General features: G+C 43.0%; 1 protein-coding gene and 1 long non-coding RNA gene across 4 annotated transcripts in view; one reads left to right on the top strand and one right to left on the bottom strand.

The window, feature by feature from the left end:
- The window catches only part of Kcnj1 (potassium inwardly rectifying channel subfamily J member 1), a 29,526-nt gene extending 28,954 nt beyond the window's left edge, over nt 1-572 (bottom strand). For all 3 annotated transcript variants that reach the window (XM_046432791.2, XM_046432793.2, XM_046432794.2), the window contains exon 1: nt 369-572. The gene's annotated coding sequence lies outside the window, so the exon portion shown is untranslated. The remainder of the gene's footprint in view (nt 1-368) is intronic.
- Nucleotides 1-11,084, top strand: part of LOC124085238 (uncharacterized) — a 54,660-nt gene extending 43,576 nt beyond the window's left edge. The window contains exons 2-4 of the long non-coding RNA XR_006849376.2: nt 6,192-6,268; nt 7,297-7,364; nt 10,256-11,084. This is a non-coding gene — a long non-coding RNA (uncharacterized LOC124085238). The remainder of the gene's footprint in view (nt 1-6,191; nt 6,269-7,296; nt 7,365-10,255) is intronic.
- Nucleotides 11,085-18,977: the final 7,893 nt, after the last annotated feature.

Genomic DNA, 18,977 nt, shown 5'->3' with positions numbered 1-18,977 from the left:
TTCTCTACTATAAAGATGAATAAGGCTCAAGAGATGCTGGAAGTACTCCATCAGACATAGAAGAGCTATACACATGGCTGCTGCAAGAAGACTTTGGAACCAAGTGTGTTGCAACCAAAGATTTTAATTTCCTTCCATCTGCAGGGCTGTGAAATGGCCCAGGGAAGGCAGGGTGCAGCTCAGAGCTAATAATCACGTGTAACCAGCAGATCAGGAGCATCCGGTGAATGAATTAAAACCTTGCATTTATCCCCTGGGAGTGGATGGACAAGTCTGTCTAGATTTGAGATGAGGAAAACAGGACTGAGTTTCCCCAAGCATTAACTCCTGTTTTCTATAAAGAGACAATGAGGCATTTCTCCCCTTACCTTGTGGATTGCCAGTGCAAATGTAGAGACAAAACCTCATTTTCTTGATTCCCAAAGAAGCAGCCAGATCCTTGATGTGAGCAAGTTCTTGAACTTTTGATCCAAGAGTTTGGGTGCCTCAGGTGAGGGTACTTGGGGCCCTGTTGGTTTTTATGAGTCTGTGGGTCAGCTCAGACCGGCTGTTGACTCATCTGTATTCAACAGCTCTCAAAGAACATAGTTTACTTTATAACCGGATCCAACAAGAGTAGGCGTGGCAGTTAAATGGGCTAGATACACCAAAGGTGTTGAGCTGCCAAGTCTAATTAAGAAAGATTTGTTTATGGAGCCAAGGTTTGGAACCAGGGGGCCATTGCACTCATGCTCATGGGGACTAAATCAAATGCCTGAGATTGGGCACGTGCGCACAAGGGGCTAGATGCTCCAAAGTGAGGAACCAGGGGTCCTCGAGGAGCCCTCCAAAGTCTTACCTGCCTGGGGACTAAGTCAACAATCCCAGAATGCCAGGCTGACCTAGCCTCCATTGGCCCTTCATTTGTCACTCCAGTCATAGGACAATGTAGAATTTTGTAACACAGGTTTTGCAGTAGACAGGCAGGGTTGAGACCCTGTTCCACCAACTGCATTACCCAGAGCAAATTACCTAGCTTCTTGCCTAGTCTGGGAAGTCTTGGTGGGAGGTAAGTGAGATGATGTGGGCAATGCACCTGCCGTCAGTAAACATTGCTGAAACTGAATGTGCTCCACTCCCTAGAGTCATCTCCCCATAGTTCCTACTGGGACAAAGGAGTTTTCATCTTCTATCCCTTCTGAATGGCTCTCTTCCCACTGTTCCCCAGGCCACAATGTCCTCTACAAACCAGCGTACTTCAGGACTGGTTACCCTCCAGAGCATCTGAAAATAGTCCTTAGGAAGCTGCCATTTCACATGCAGCAGCAGCAGTGGGTGAATATGGTGGGCAGGCATTCCTTTCCTCTCTGATGATGGGAGATACCAGCCTTTACTCGAGAGTGGGAAATGATGCAAAGAGCAGGAGAAACATCCAAGTGGCAATGTAGCTTGGAGACCAAATGCCGAGGATTCTGACACCACTGCCTTCCACAGGAGAAAGGATACATCATGATGTTCACAGTGAGGTTAAAATGGAAATTGATGCAAAATTACATGGAGAAGGAGATTCTAGTTTCAAACACTTATAAATATAGCCAGTTGTTAAAGAGAAGAAAAAAAAAAATATATATATATATATATAGTAGGTTGCTATGGTCTCAATGTTGAAACAACTGACAACGTAAAACTTGTAAGTGGTAGGGCCTTTGGGAGGTAAATAAGTCAAGAGAGAACAGCCCTCAAGGATGGTATTAGGACCCTTATAAAATGTTTTTTGATGGAGTAAGTTCACTACCTTCTGCTGTAAAAACACAGCACTCATCCCTGCTTTACACCATGTGAAAACTCAGTGTTTAAGGCACCATCTTGAAACAGAGACTGAGTGCTCACCAAACATAGAATCTGCAATTGCTTTGATCTTGGACTTCCCAGCCTCTAGAACTTTCCAGTCTGTAAAACAGTGAGAAATGAATTTCTATTGTTTGACAAATTTTTCAGTCTCACTTATGTTATTATAGCAGCACAAACTAAGAAATAAGTGGAAGAAAAACCACTACAGTAGCATTTCCCATGTGAAGTTTGATTGATTATAAGAGAACTTACCAGGAAGCAGCAACAAGAGAAGAGATTTAAAGCTTGTACTAAATATCAACTTTATTTTCCATAGAAGTCCTCCTCCTGGAAACGCCAGTTCCCAACCATTGCTACCTGTCCCTAGATTTATTCCTTTCTCCAAAAGTACTTCCTTTTTCAAACCCCACTGCATGACTCTCTACTTACCTTTCCAGGTCTCTCAAGTCCACCCAGCGGGATACTCCCAAACCCCAGATTAACCCCACTCCCTCTCCAAGCAGTTCACCTCCCCAGTCTGGGTGTGGGGGCCACCAGAATACGCCCTGCAGACCTCCAAATGCAAGGAGAGTAAGTGCTCAAGGGTCCTAGCTATGGCACTCTGAAGTGACCAAGCACAGAAGGATGCTAAGCTAGTCACTTCCATGAGAGGTGGGCTCTTCTAAGGGTGATTTGGGCTAGAGAACTTCTGCAGGGGAAGTGAAATCTTCCTTAGACTCATCAGAGGTCTAGAACATTCCTGCAACCTGCCCTCCCTCTCTCCTTCATCCAGGGTCAGACCTGGGTGACATTTACTTCTGGCTTCCTGCCAGTTTCTCTCACCTGGGCATTTGGCCTTAATCTTTGCACTTTTAATGCTGTCTTTATGTCTCCTTCTTGTAGGACCTAGACTTGCTTATTGAGTTATTCAGGCCAGATGGGAACTGTCATAGAGGTTAGTGGAACAGATAATGGGATCCCACAGAATATCTCAGAAAAAGATTTTCATGATCCAATGTCCAGAGCAGCAGTCTCAGGAGTTAGATCGCCTGCCTCCCCCTACCAGTGTGAGCTGTGGGGATCTTTTCATCCTCCCAGTTATCCAGCTGATGACTGTGCATGTGCAAATACACATACAAACAGCAACCTCTCAAATGTGAACCTTACTTCTCAGAGGCAGTACAGAATAGATACCAAATGAGGAAGATAAATGCTTTTGGAACTGCCTTATTCATTTGCAACACAGGACACCTCTTGCACAATGACATCTGTATATCTCATTATTATGCAGTCCAGGGAGTGATCTTACCTCTGTCCCCCACCTACTACATGCTCCCCCCACCACTTCAAAACTAGTCCCTTTTGTACCTGCCAGGAATGAAAAAGAGGCCTGTTGCTAGGCAACCGGGAGGGCAGGGCTGATGCATTCTTTCTATTCCACAAATCTTGGTGATAATGAGCAAGTGAAGACATTTGACCTGAAGGATAGTTTCGCCTTCTGTAAAACCAGTGTGATTGTTTTCTTCATCTTTCCTCTTACCTGTGTGTTCATGGAGAAAATCTGTTCAGGTTCCAACCTGTCTGCTGCTTTATCACCTCTATGGTCAAAGAGAAAGGCTGGGTCCTTTCTGGAGCAGCAGTTGGTGGCAAAGTGAGGGACAAGGCTCTCTTCTTCCCCTCCACCTCTCCCTTTCCCCTCCCCCAGTCATCCTGGTCCCCTGTGGCAGGCCACACTGGCATGCTGACAGGGAGAGAATCCCTATGCATCCACCTGGAGTCTCTTCACCTCTGCATGAGGTGAAGGTAGGGGGATTAAGGTAGGGGGAGTGACTTTCTTTATTTTCCTTAAAGAATTTTGCAACATTTCAAAAAAATATTGTTTTATTCATGACAAAAATTCCTACAGGAACCATTTTGTTAAACCAAAAGGCTTAGAAGTGCCTGTCTGATTTGGGGGGAAACATGACATTTCTAGTCATACAATGAAGAGAGTATGTGACAGGTTCTAGGGGACAAGACCCCTGGAGCAGGTGCAGGGGGAGAGGGCAGGGAAAGCAGGCAGGACTTTGCAAAGCAGAACCAAATTCTGGGTCCTGGGGAGTGAGAGGTGTGTGGTGGACAACCCAGGTGAGAACAGCCAATCCCAGCAAAGCTGCAAGTTCTTCCTGTTCTGAAAGAGGAAGGGGGGAAATTCATAAGGAGTGAGCTCCAGGTCTGTGCTAGGAATTTACATACAGCATAGTGGCTCATCCTAGTCACTTTTGAAATGTGCAGGATTTTAACCAATGTGCAAACAGGAGCGACCAAAAAAATTGCTTCTGGGTACATATTCAGTGTGTGATCAAGCTGGGGTTCAAATTCAAGCCTAATGGTGATAAGGACGTATTCCTCAAATATTTCCTCACAGCGGTGATTATAGACAAGCTGAACAAGATATGAGTGAAGGAAGAGAGATCTGAGTATTTTTCCTGCTTTTGCTCCAGTTAATTAAAAAAAAAATGTTAACTATAGATTTTTGTGGTACCATATATTTTCTATACAAAGTCCTGGGCTCATCATTTTGGGAATCAGGGAAATATTTTGAAAGAATCTTAAGATAAAACGTGGGGGACTAAATACATATTTATTTTTGCTCTTCAACAAAAATGGGAGGAAAGGAACCCAAAATAGAAAAAATCCGCAAAAAAGAAAGTATGAAAAGAGACAACAGCAGTCAAGGGGTTTTTACAAAATTTAGGAAACTGGAAAACAACTAAAGAGATCAGAGCTGCAAAAACTGAACCCAGGGCCCATGGAGGAAGAGATACGCCAAGAGCAAGCTGCAAGCTCTTAAAAGCTGAGGATTAGAAGGGACCAGGCACCTCTGAAGCCAGGACTGATGTGTTGGGCCTGAAACAGGAAAGTTAGTTGAAATTCTTCATAGGAAACAGGTTTCCAAAATTTGAAGTTTACTCTGGAGAAAATCTGAAAGAGTGTGAATTTGGGTACTTCAAACATATGAGGTGACAAACATATGAGGTGACAAGGCCCAATAATGCAAACCAAAGGTGGTTGTGTAAAAATCTGAATCCCTTAAATGGGATACTCAGAGCTCCTTTCTTCTACTCAGCCCTCAGGTAGGTGCCTGACCATTGCCATGCAGGAGGAGGGCTAAGTTCTCTCTGGGAAAACTCAATGGGCAGAGAGGAAAGACCTCTGATACCTGAAGGTCCCTCCATCTGGCAAGATCAAATGTAGCCTCTCTCTCTCACCACTACCAATGAGCTTGTTGGTGCCATTCTCTTAAATGGCAGGCAGTCAAGGGTCATTAGGCAATCGAGGAAAGAACATAAAAGAGAAAAATCCAGAAAAAGATATAAAGGGAATCTGGAATAAACAGAAACAAATCAGGTAGTAAAATGAATTTTTTAAAACCCACACATCTTTCCACAGAAGAGATGATATTATAGTCATGAAACAAGAACAGGAAGCTAGGGGAAAAAAAGATTTACAAAATGAGAAAGAATAGAAACAAATAATTGTAAAAAGCCTAGAAACTTTCCAGGATTTTTTTTAAGGACCAATGATAAGAAAGAGGGGATACAGAAATGCGGCACAGAAAGAAAAGATAAATGGGAGATACTTAGCATCCAGATAAAGGCTGACCTCAAACTGGAACCAGTGGAACCCTTCTCAGCCTCTCTTCCAAGATCATACTCCTGTAGGCTGCTCCCAGCCACTGAGTGAGGCAGGGGGACCATGTTAGGCCAGTTTCTGGGAGAGATGAGACTATCAGACAGTTTGATTTAGCTCAGGGATGGCAATCTACTAGAAGGTATTCTCTCCAACCTTCCTCCTTTCCCTCTCTTTTTCATAGGATTCAGACTTGCTGCCCCATTCCCCAATGTTTCCTAGGTCCCACCCAGTATCCAATCACAGTCATCCTCCTTCACAAAGTCCTTTCATCCTGCTCTGGCACCTGTTTCCTGGAGGACCCAGTATAGTCCTTACAAGTTCCAGAATTACTGGAAAGACAGAGGGAACAAATGTTGTCATCCTCAGAACTAAAATCCATGAATTCTAAATTGAAAGGGTCCACTAAGAACCCAGAAAAACAACCAAAAAGTTTAAAACACCCACTTCAAAGAAATTTTATGAAATTTCAAAACATTGGAGATAAAGCAAGAGATATATATTGCACACAAATTATTAGGAACAATTATGAACTCAAAGGGCTTCTGAATCCCCAGGAGCAACACAAGATACTACAAAAACCACTGGAGGAATTCTAAACTGATATTGTGAGGAAAACTGATTCTATACATAATTTAAACCCTCAACAAATGTGCAGGTAGATCAAAGACAATTTCAGAGATACAAGATTCAAATGTTATCTCTTCTAGGAAATTACTAGAAGATGCCTCTGCCAAACCCAGAAAATGGGATACAAGAAATCCCAGATATATGGACCCCAATACAGGTGAGAAGCAAAGAGGCTTGCTTACATGATGAGGAAGGACCACCTCAGAAGACATATGCCCAGCCAGCCCTGAGGACAGCCAGTACAGAGGAGGGGCTGCCTCTCAGGGACAATGGGATAGATCAAGTTGCCAATGATGATGTTAAAAGGAGATTTATGGTTTTGAAGATTTCCACAATGAGTCAATAATAGATGCACAGAGAACTAGGTAAATGAGAAAACTGTTAACCTCACTAAATATGAATATGTATAAAGGGAAGAAAATATATTTATCGGGCACTAACTTGATTCAGCTATGAACACTATTTATTGAGTCTTAATAATAATAAACATTAAGTATTGATCCAACACATTTTTTATATAGCTATATAGGGAGGATGGAAAGAAGGGAACTGTCATATGAATGGGGCAAATGAGAGCATTTTCAAACTTTGTACATATACTACTGTAATAAAAATGGAATAAATTTGAAAAGCACAATTTCTTTTTGTCTTTGAAGAATTTAGAATGCTTTTAAGCAAAATGGAGCAAGTACAGAGACAGTGAATCTCTATTGTTATGGTTTAGATCTGGAATGTCCCACAAAGGCTCATGTGTTTGGTCCCTAATGTAGCAATGTTCAGAGGTGGGGATTTGGGGAAGTAGGTGGCTCATGAGGGCTCTGATCTCATTAATGGATCATTGATGGGTTCATAATTGAATGGACTATTTGGAGGTGGTAGAAACTGGAGGAGGTGGAGCCTCTTTGGAGGAAGTAGTCATTTCTGGCATGCCCTAGAATGGCATATTTGTCCCCAACTCCTTTCTGTGTCTCTCATCTCTGCTTCCCCACTGCCATGAGGTGAGCAGCTCTGCTCCACCATACTGATACTCTGCTTCAACACAGACCTAAACGCTATGGAACCAGTTAGCTATGAAATAAAACCTTTGAAATCATGAGCCAAAATAAAACTTTCTTCCTTTAAGTTTGTTTTTCTTAGATATTTTGTTTCAGCATTGGAATGCTAACTAATACATCTGTCATTTAGAAGGAACCTCTGACCTCCCTTGAATCAAAACTCCTAGATCCCAGGAAGCTGTCACCATCCTTCCCCAGGTAAAAATGTTTCCATAACTAACTCAGAGTGTCTTTATATGCTTTTGGGTAGATAGAAAGTTGGACAAATCCTCAATTTACTGCTGCTATCATTACTCATCTTTGGGCATCTCACCCCATTTTCTCCCATATGACCCTTCTAAAGTTGGCCTGAAGGTAAAGCCCTTTTTCAGAAACGTAGTGCCAAAGCTGATGCTCAGTATTTGGATCATATAGGTGTGATTTTTTTTTCTATTTAACTCTCGCTGAGAGAGAGAGGTTCCCAGAGATGTGGGAAACATCTCTGGCAGCCACATGCCCTACAGTCAGACAGGAAAAGCCAAGCAACATGCATAGCAAGACTTACTGATGTGTGACTTCATCACCACAGTATCATGCACTTTGCAAAACTGTCATATTGACATATTCAATTCATATTCAAGCGCAGTTAGACAGAGTTGAAATCTTTATTTCATCTAGATACAAATTTACAATCTGTCTCCCATTTGTAACAAGATTTCCCAGGCTGCCTATGGATGGTGACCGCCACTGTGAGTGTCCCTTCTTTGATTTAGGGAGAGCAGCAATGGAGATTCCACTGTGGGCAAAACACATCACCCACAGGCCTCCCCACTCCTAAGTGGGATAGGACAGAGGGACTCTGTTGGAATAGGTTCTTTCATCCTTGAGCTTGATTATCCTGGGAGCCAGTATTTAGTCAGGGGTGAGAGTAAAATCTGAAGATAATCAGATAATCTACTGAGATGATAGGAAGGAAAGAACATTGCTACTCTACATGTTTCACAACTGAAAGGTTTTGAGAAAGCCATTTGCAAAAAATGAAATGCTTTCCCTCTAAAATACTGTTAGCCATTGAAGATGAAAGCATATCACCTTGTGGGAAATTCTAGGTTAAGGGGCTTTTTAAAAATAGGTAGGATCACATGAAGGGAGGATTTTGATGATTACATTTGGTTAGTCCAGAATTTGTTGAGGGCCTTACTAAATAAAAGACATCATGATAACCACTTTGGGAGTTGCAAAGATGAGTACAACATGGGCTTTGCCCTTCAAGAGTTTAACATTTTATAGAGGAGAAGAGAGTACAAACAAAATAAGGTGTAAGTGCACAGGAAGTGTGGTGCATACATAGAAAGAGGAAGTTGGTTTGGGCTGGAAAACTGGGAGTCCATCATATTCAGACTGGGCACTATAGAAGGCAAGAATTACAACAGGTAGTCTTGGAAGGTGGCGAGTGGGAGAAGCAGCAATGGGTCAGAGTGCAAAACTAGAATAGCGCAGTAAGGAATGGCAGTTCAAAAGAAGAAGTGCTGATAGATGAGGCAGAAGAGCAGGCATGGACAAGATGGTGGAGGGACTCCCTGCACCCATGGGTTCTTACTTTTGAGATCCCTAGTCATAGGCCCTGTTGTGTCCTTCTGAGGAGAGGAGAAAGTCCTGGAATGCAGTAGCAGTGGTTGTCTCCATAAGCTGATGCTAACCATTTTTCTTTGTTTTCTATTTTCTGTCTTGAGGAATTTTGTCATGATGCACCCAGAATTTTATATTTACAGATTTTATTTCCTATTTTGACATCTTTAGTCCATTTTTGACAGATTTGAAATCTTTCCTTTGCTAGGACATTTTGGGGGCACATCCCACAGGCCCAGTCCTTACACACAGAAACTGACAACATGGTATTTATGAGCCCCTGCCACTCATGCCAATCATAAAGAGCACTTAAACAAGGAAGAGGAAGTGCAGGAGCCTGCAAACTTGGCCTCATTTCCCACTGCCAGACTTTCTAGAAAAAGATGCCATCTCTTAGCAGCGCCTTGCAGCTTCTTGCCTTACAGAAATGCCCCAGAGACCAATAGATTTTATGCACTTCCCTGAAGCAATAGATTTTAGGCAGTTCCCTACATCAATACCAAGCAGCAGTTGTATTTTTTCATCTCCTGATTGCTGTAGGCTCCTCCCTTTGTGCCAAGTGGATTGGATTGGATAGCCCCCTTCTAGGAATGAACTACCCCCAGGCCATGCATTTTTAACCCTGCAGGCCTTCAGACTGTCTGAAGGCAAAAGGAAAACATATACCCTGGAGTTCAAGAAAAATGGGAGTCAGACTCCTGGGATCTATGTTGTGTTTCTCCACTGAGTTCTCTGCTGAGGGACTGCCTTGTGGTAACTTTTCTCATGAGACACAAAGGAGTGGAGCATGGTGGTGAGATGCTTAAATAACGATGATTAGCTATTCTCCACTCTGCAGTTCACAGACATCTTAATGTTACTCTTTTACCTGGATCTCTTCTGCTGGGAAAGATACAGAGGTATTTTTTTTAATCCTTATTTTAGAGTCAAGGGCATAGGCTTAGCATGATCAGCCTTGGAGGACCTTGCATGCCCTTCACAAAGGATCCTGGCATCGCCAAGTTCAGGCACTAACTCTGTGAACTTGACCGTTCCAGTGTTATTGATGCCAGCCTGGCGTTCTGAAAAACTTTGCACCCCCATCTCCCCAGGCAGTTGCCCTCTTGGAATGGAAATAGCAATGCATAGCTTCACAAACTCTCTGAACGGAAAGGGAATTTAGAAGTCACTTCTGCCTTTTCCTGTGCCTTTTCCCTCAACAACACTCTCCCAAACATCTTCTTTAAAATCTGGCCTTTGAGGCCCAACACCCGCAGAGGTGCACTTCCACCAGCCCAAGTGGAACAGGGCCATCACACCCTTCATTCTAAATACCATGATCCTACTAATGGTCTGGGTGATTCCTGTTGAGGTAAAGGTGATTTTTGTTTTAATTTGTTTTGTTTACAAAAGGTAAATAAAAATATATACATATTTTAATATTTTTTATATAAAAATATATTTTTATGTCTGTGCTCACATGGCATGTTTGCTAATTCCAGGAGATGGATTCACCTCCAGGTCATCATTGTGGCCTCCAAAGTTCCTGGAGCCCCAGGCTGCCAAAAGAGATGGCTTGTCCAAAGAATGAATGAAGGAATGGCTAAAATTATGTTTCCTGGTAGTGCTGTACATCCTGCTCACAATGCTGCCTGTTCTGTGGCAAAGTTCTGCCATTAAATAAGTTCATTTCAAGAGCTGCCAGCTGATATCTCCAGGTACTTGAGATCAAGGCCCAAGTTACTCAAGCTGCCATGAGGAATTTTGCAATTTCTTTTTTTTTTCCCACTGCTCTGGCTCCCAGTGACACCATGTCCAGTGAGCATGATGAGCCTTCCATAAAGGCTACCATGACAGGCAGGAGTCCCTATACTTTTATTTCTGGGTTTCCAAAGGGGATTGGGTACAGGACTGCCATGGTGCTCAAGTCCCTTATATATAAAATTATGTTACAATTCTACAGAACTTAAGCATATCTTCCTATATACTTTAAAACAACTCTAGATTGCTCATAATATCTAAAACAATGTAAATGCTATGTAAACAGGTGTTATACTGCATTGTTTAGCAAATAATGACAAGAAAAGAGTCTGTGTATATTCAGCACAGATGTAATTGGTTTTTTTCATACTTTAATCCACAGTTGGTTGGATCCTTGATCAGTTGGATCTGCAGGCTCAGAATCTGTGGATCCAGAGGGCTGACTGTACTGTGCCACTTATGGAAAAATAATCAGAGGAGTCACTTTCTATTTGGGAGGTCTCTCTATGGTGGAGAGTTACCAGGGTGACCTTTCCAAGACCAAGACACACATTGGTGGTGGGCTGGATAAAGCTGAGTGGCCACCACCACACGGTGCTGGTGACCATGTCTCTACTCCAAAGGCCAAGGGTAGTCACTGGTTAAGAGAGTCTGACTTGGACCTTCCCTGAGTACTGCAGTGCCCCTGATTGCAAAGAGCTCAGGGAGGACCACTCTCCACTCCCTTAGGATGGCCCAGTCTTCTAATACCTCTGTTTATTTAAAAAAAAAAAGTCCAAGGCGGGGAGCTGGTAGGTCATAGGGCCAGAGAATCCCACTCAGGACTTTTGAAAAGCTACAGAGAAAGGATTGAGAGAGAGACCTCCCTCTGCACACAGCCACACTGGCCTGCAGTTTCTTCCTGGACTTTTTCACTTCCACATCTCAAATGCTTTGTTCCAGATTCTCAGGCACCTCACATGTGACCTCAAAATATCAGAAGACAAGACAAATAAGTTCAGTTTCCCCAGGTGGTCATGTTGAATGCTTGGGGAGGCGCAAGAGGTGGGCACCTGTGACAGGCTCACGAATTCATGAAGACCAGCCTCTTGACTCCAGCAGACAGCCCTGGCTCTGGAAATTTCTAGCATCTGCAATGACAAAAAATAAACACTCTGTCCAGTCCAGTAACTTTGAACTTGATGCCTCTTTGGCCACACTGGCTGATGTGAATAGTCTCTCCCTGACATGGTGACCTGCCCCACACCTTACCACATTGCTCAGAGATCCCCCACACTAATGCGGTGGGAAAGGATTTCAGTCAGGAGTAGGAAACGTGTGTTAGAATAAGGGCCCCACATGAGCCTCAGGGAGCTTGGGAGGCAGGAAAAACACTGAACTCGGAGGCAGCAGACCTGGACTTGCAGTTTGACTTTGCCACTTCATGGTAATTCAACCTTGGGGTAGTTACGTAACCTTTCTGAGTCTCAGCTTCCTCATTTGAAAACAGAACTATAGTTGCTTTACACATTTTACAAAGTGCCAAATACTATATATACACACTTTTTTTTCCTTCTTCTTTTCTTTCTTTTTTTTAAAATTTTTTTTTTGTACTTGGGGTTGAACCCCAGGGTGCTCTACCACTGAGCTACATTTCCAATCCTTTTTATTTTTACTCTGAGACAGGGTCTCACTAAGTTGCAGAGGCTGGCCTTGAACTTTGGATCCTTCAGCCTCAGCCTCCTAAATTTCTGGGATTACAGGCATGCACCACCACCCCTTGCTCATATCACTTTCTATCACTATGTGCCATGCTAAAATCCAACATAACCAAGGACTAGGAAGTTCTGGTTTTAGTTCTGAGTCCTCATGCATGCACAATGGAGGTCATACCATGTCCTCCCCAGCTGCCACATTAGCATGGAGTCAACCCGAAAGGGACCACATGGGTTGTGCATTGGAGGTTCTGGGTGGCTGGGATGTTCTTAGAAGACTGGAGAAGACAAATGAGTCCTAATTTAGGACTGGGTAATAGGATGCTGGTCCATCACACCTACCTTCGGGCAAGAGAATCTCAACAGGAAACTTTGCTCTTTAAATGAGTCCTGAAATTGCTTCTAGGACAATCATCATAGTAACCTCCCCTTGTCTGACCCTTTTCTCAGTATGTCCATGTTATTATGTGTCCATGGTATTAGGTGGCTTAAAGCAAGAAAAAGGAGCTGAAGAGAGGGACAAGGGCTGACCTGATGCCGTGGCACTCAGTCAGGGTAATATTCTTGCCCCTGTTACCTCTGCCACCCTGGTGTCTATATCACTCAGAACAGAAGTGATATAGGGACCATCCCAGCCTGTACCCACACCCCAGCCTCACCTCTCCTTCCCTGGGCTCAGTAAGTGGAAGGCATGAATACCCATCCCAGTGTCCTCTCTGACCTTGTGCTGTAGATCCTTAGTAGAAGCAGAAGATCCTCTGTGAGGCTCTCTCTCTCTCACCAACATCTTTAAGACTTGGTTTCTTCCTTTAAAATGGGCACTAGAGACAAATAACTTCCATGTTTCTGAGGAAGGTGAGTCTCTGGAAATAGATGCCCAATGAGTATTTTATGATATTACTAAAAAGGGAGGCTGGGTGGTCTCTTTCTAGAGGGTCTAGGTGTCCCTCTAGATACCATCAGAACCCTCATGTCATTCTCCAACCCCACAGCAGGTGTGTTCACTTCAGACATAAGTAGTGCATCTTACTCTAGTGAATGACAATGTGCCCTCACTCAATCTAATCTCTTTTTGACAGACTGTCTATGGGAAGCTTGGGAAGCTAGGGTTGTGTGGGGTAGGAGAGTGCCATGGTTTGGATCTGGAATGTCCCCCAAGAGATCATATATTGAAAGCATGGTCCCCAATGCAGTAGAAGAGGTGGGGCTTTTAGGAAATGATGGAATCATGGGACCTCTGACCTCATCAGTGGATTAATCCACTTAATGGATTAATCTATTGATGACTGAATGAACTACTGGGACGTAGTTCCTAGTTGGACGATGTAGGTCATTGGACACGTGCCCTGGAAGGATTCATCTTCTCCCCAACCCTTTTCCCTCTTTTTCCCTCTGCTTCCTGGATGTCATGAGCAGCTTTCCTTTGTAACACCCACCATGATGTTTTGCCTCACCTCAAAGGCCCAGAGCAACAGCCCACTGACAGTGGACTGAGACCTCTGAAACTGGGAGCCCCCAATAATCTTTTCCTTATCTAAGTTATTCTTTTCATGTTTTATTGGTCTCAGTGATGAAAAGCCAAAGTAGAGTATCTGAACCCCTTCCAGGAAAAGCCTCCCTTTTTGTGCCCTGGTACAAAGAGCAAACTGATGCATCTGAAGGAAAAATAAAATAAAGAAAGGCCCAGGAGCTGCTGTGAATCAGGCACTTTCCAGGAAAGGGCAAGCCTCCACTCAGCAGACTTCAACATTCCAGTCAGTCTAACACCACCTTCCTCCTTGCTCAACAGCCAAGACCAATAACTACTCATTCATCTACGATTCACACACTTGATGGATTCCAGGTACACCCAGCAATATTTCAATCATGATTTGACTTCCCACTGAGCTCCTCCCCTGCAGGGGGAGATGTGCACAGAAAGCAATCATGAGTATTTTAGCTCTGGCACAATAAGGGCGCTCACTATGCATTAATTAATGAATTTGCATTTTCATCTAGACACCAGGAAGCTAGACTGTAATTGGTGGAGGTGGGCATTCTCAGGAGATGGCTGCACTGGAAATCAGGTGTCTGAACTTGCAAGGAGACCTTAGTAAATACTCTAAGTTAAGTCATCTTTTGGGGCAAACAGCCAACTTGACCCCTATGGAGACACCTGGTCATCAATCATCATTAACTGTGTCACCACTCTAGATGAGCTAATATAACTATTTATTTGTCTACTACTGCATGGTGTAAGCATCCTTGTGGGGGCAGGGTGTGAACTTATTCATCACTGCAGGTCCAGAATCTACGCAAAAGCCTATTACATAATAAGGGGTCAACAAATGTTTGTAGGATGGACAATTTAAAAATGAATAAATGGCTTCAGTGTAAAAATGGTAAATAAAAGAAATGCTTCTACTTTCACTCTCATCTGAAATTCCAATAAAATGGCAGCTGTAAAAATGCATTAACCTTCAAGGATTAAAAAGGTCTGGAGAGCTGACAATGACATTTTTAAAAACATATAACATTCTACTTTCCATCACTATAACACATGCCTGAGATAATAAACTTATAAAGATAAAAGGTTTATTTTGGCTAACAGTTTTGGAGGTTCCAGTCCATGATAAATTTGCCCTGTGGTTTTGGAGCCTGGGATGAGGCAGTACATCATGGTAAAGGCACATGACAGGGTAAAGCCATCTGCCTCATGGCCAGGAAGCAAAAGAGAGGAGGAGAAAGCAGGGTGAGGTCCCATAGTCCCCTTCAAGGGCATACCCCCAAGACATGAAGACCTCCTGCTAGACCCCATCTCTTAAAACTTGCACCAACTCCCAGAAGCAGCAAAGTGGGGATGAACCCTTTAACACATGGGTCTTTGGAGACATTCCAGATCCAACTATATCATTCAGAAAAAACAAAAAAGTACCACTGACCCTTCAGAATCCCCAAAGATACAGATGTCTATGGTACTGTCTACCTGTTGAAGAGGGAGGAGATCAAAAGAGCTGTACCTGAGGAATCCAACATCAAGAGGTCCAGCATCAAGCAGGTCCAGCATCAAAAGGTCCTGTGATGAGCTGGCTTGTCAGAGCATCCTCCGGGGAGCCTGACAGGTGTCAGGTCCCTTCTACAGGCCCAGAGCTTCCTCTCACTAAGTTACTAGATAACTGAGGAAAATCAGAACAAAAACAAACTGACACAAAAAAACCATCTTGGGGGAAACAGAAACTGTTCAAGGAAGAAAAAAAACTTCAAATAGAAGGTATCCTACTTTTTTTTTTAAAAAAAGAACTTCCTGACAATAAAAAATGGAAAGTTCTTGGAAGTTAAAATATGATGGTAAAAACAAAAATCTCAAAGGAAAGTGTTGGAAGAGAGAGTTGAGACATGGAGCAAAAATACAAAGAGATGGAAAGTAGAAGCTAAAGGATAAGAAAAATGAGAGTTTTCTGTGTAGCTCAGCTATGAATAGAATTTTATGGACATTGATAATATTCAAATTGAGTATTCAACCAACATTGTGAAATAATTCCAGTGCAGAAGGAGAAGGGCGAAGGGCACAGGTGTGTGGTCAGGACAACCAGGGAGAAAAGAGAGCTAAGCTTCCACCTTCAATAATGAAAAAGTAATAGGCCTTAAAATGGAAGTACGTAGAATTACTGTGTGTTGTTTAGAGATATGCAGCAAAACCCGGGGGAACCAGTGGCCAAAAGAAAGAGGTGGTTTCTGGAGACTGGGAGATTGAGGAAGAGGCCTGACTCTTTTCATTTCAAACTACTTATAACAACGTGATGCTTCAAATACATGCACGTATTACTTTAATAAAACCAAAGAACACGAAAGAATGGAAAATATAGGCTTTCTACTTAGTGTAGAATTTTTTCCAACCACGAGATGGCGCAAACGGCCCCTTGTGGAAACACCACCAGAAAAGGACCCGTGTTTCCTAATCAGCGTTTCCATGGAGGTTTCACCAAACAGAATTGAGATTCTTATCAATAGAGTTATGAAGGAATTTTATTTTCTTTCCCAATAGCATCTCCCTTTGCTGAATTGAAAGAAAAATATTCATCCTTAGAAGTGCAGTAAGTAAAAGAAAGCTCAACGCAGTTGGACGGTAACTGGAGTCTTGGCGCTGTGGAGGCTCCGCCCCTTCGGAGCACCTTTGTCGGTTCAATTAAAATCAAATGTTCAGCCAATTATGAAAAAATATCTCTCTGGCACATGCCCTGGGCTCATGAATGAAAGGAAATCCAGAAAGAGAAAGCTTGGTTTAGGAAAGGCGAAGCTACCATTGGTGTTTCAGTCCAAATTCAATGAATTTCAATGAAAAATGCACTTGGATCCTGAAGTGACAAGGGGAAGGTTTATCCACTGGAAGAAGCCCAGAACCGAATATCAGCTGCTTTTCCAGACAGCACGTTTATTTTTCTTTTAAAATGAATATGAGATATATTTAACACATTCTAGGAAGTAAGTTATGACAACTTGCCAACATGATCAAAGGTGGAGTCCTCCCCACCCCTCCTTGGCCCATTTTTCCTTGATTTTTTTTTTGGATCTATGGCTTCATAATCTGGCCCCCTGCTGTACTGAGTACAAGGTTTCATGAGCTAAATTCTACAAAATAAATCTATTATTAATGAATGAATCTGGTACACTGACTGTTGATGTCCATTCCACATGTTGTTGCCACCCTGGCTGAGGGATCCTCTGGCCATATTGACCACTTATTTCTCTATCTCCCATTCCACGTCCTCCTCCTTCTCCATTGTGCAGGACATGAGCATGACCCCCAGTATCTTCTTACCCCTTTCCTCTCCACCCTTCTCCAGGTATCTAAACTATTCTCAAAGTTTCTGTCTTCTCTCTGTACAGATGACATCCCAAAGTCTACCTCTCTGTCCCCAGCTCCCTCAACTCCATCCCTGACTCCTCTCATACAATTCACTAAGGGCCTCACCCAGCCTTCAGCTAGTATGCTACCCATCTAAAACTAAACTCTGCAGCTCCCCTTTCCACCACCTACTCCTCCTGGCTTTCTGATTCTTGTCATGAGAATACATGCATTCTGGACACATCTGCTAACCAAAAAGCAGGATGCCAGACACTGGGAGTTCAGGGACTTTAAAAGCCCAGATCCTCACCCTCAAGGAATTTGTAGGTGGCTGGTAAGAGACATGCCATAGAAATCCCATCACATGTGGTCAGAGCTCTAATGGAGGAAAGCCGAAGAGACACGCTATCCCCAAAGGAAGGAGAGCTCTGGATCCCTGAAGATTCAGGGGAGCTTAGCCCAGTGCAGATCCAAGTTGTCCAGTTTTATTCCTCTGCTCTTTTGATCCCTGGATGCTATCAGACACTTGGTTCTATTGATTTTTTCTCAGCTGTGCCTTTTACACTGCACTCACCCAAGCCCCAGTGTGCATACGTGTCCCTTGAGAATCTTATTAAAATGAAGATTTTCTTTGAACAGGCAGAGAGGGTGGAGCCTGGGAGACTGCATTTCTTACACACTCCCAGGGGGTGGTGTTGTTGCTGCCAGACTGTGTAGGACAATGTACCTCATGAGGTTCTTTCTTCCAGTGCTCTTCTTACACCCCTGTCCCCTCAGACCAACACCAGCACCCAGTCAACCAACATTCTTCCTGCCTCCGATCCTGGATGTGCTATATGATTGCCACCAGCCATGGCACCTTTTGAAATTAAAATTTAAATTCCATTTCTTCATCACAGTAGCCACATTTCACATGTTTGACAGTCACAGTGCCATATAATATAGAACAGTTATAGACAATCTCTTTCTTTGTAAAGCTCTGTAGCAGGGCACTGCTTGATAATCTCCACCCCACATAGGCATATTCCTTTGTGGAACTAGTTGTACACCGACTACCATCTTCACCAGACTGTGAAGTCCTAGGAAACAAACTCTGTATTGCCTTATCATTTTTTCCATCCCTGGTATGTAGCCCACATTCTTTCTTCCATTCAACAATATGTGTTAATCATCTACTATACACCAGATGCTGTGCTTGGCACTGGGAGAAAGTGGTGCTCAGAGGTGAATGAGACAAATATGGTCCCTGCAGTCATGGAGGTCACAAAACAGCCACTCTGTAATTAATCATAGAATGGGTAGATGAATAAAAAATATACAAACCACTCCCACGGAAGTCTCACCAAATCTACAATAAGTACTTCCTACCTGCAGAACAAAGTTCAAATTCCGTAGCTTGGGATACAAGCCCCTTTTGAGAGATAGACTATCAGTTTGCTAGGACTTCCATAACTAAATACTGTATCACAGACTAGGTGCTTAAATGACAGAAATTTATTTCTCACTGTTTTGAGGCTGCAAGTCCAGGATCAAAGTGTTGATAGGTCTGGGCTCTCCTGAGGCCTCTCTCCTTGGCTTGCTCAGGACCATCACATGACCTTTCTTTTATGCCTGAGTGTCCCTGATGTCTCCTTGTATCCAAATGTCCTCTTCTTATAAGGTCATGGATCTAATTGAATGAGGGTTTACCCTAATGGTTTCAATTTAATTAACTCTTTAGGGGCCATCTCCAAATACAGTCATATGCTGAGGCACTGGGGATTAGGATTTCAACACATGAATTTGGGAGGAACACAATGCAGCCTCTAACAATTTGAAAGAGGATTTTAGAATCTAATAAAATTGAGATCTGATAAAAGCTCTGAAATTCGCTATTAATAACTGCCAATGAAAGGCTATTTCACTTGTCTGAGCCTGTTTCCTCAAGAACTTGTTAAGAAAATT

The sequence above is a fragment of the Marmota monax genome, unplaced genomic scaffold (genome assembly GCF_021218885.2).
Source record: "Marmota monax isolate L192 unplaced genomic scaffold, Marmota_monax_Labrador192_F-V1.1 WCK01_AAM20220418_F8-fsc00062, whole genome shotgun sequence".
Classification (NCBI taxonomy): Eukaryota; Metazoa; Chordata; class Mammalia; order Rodentia; family Sciuridae; genus Marmota; species Marmota monax.
The sequence above is the reverse complement of the archived record's forward strand: the minus strand, read 5'-3'. Positions and strand labels throughout refer to the sequence as shown.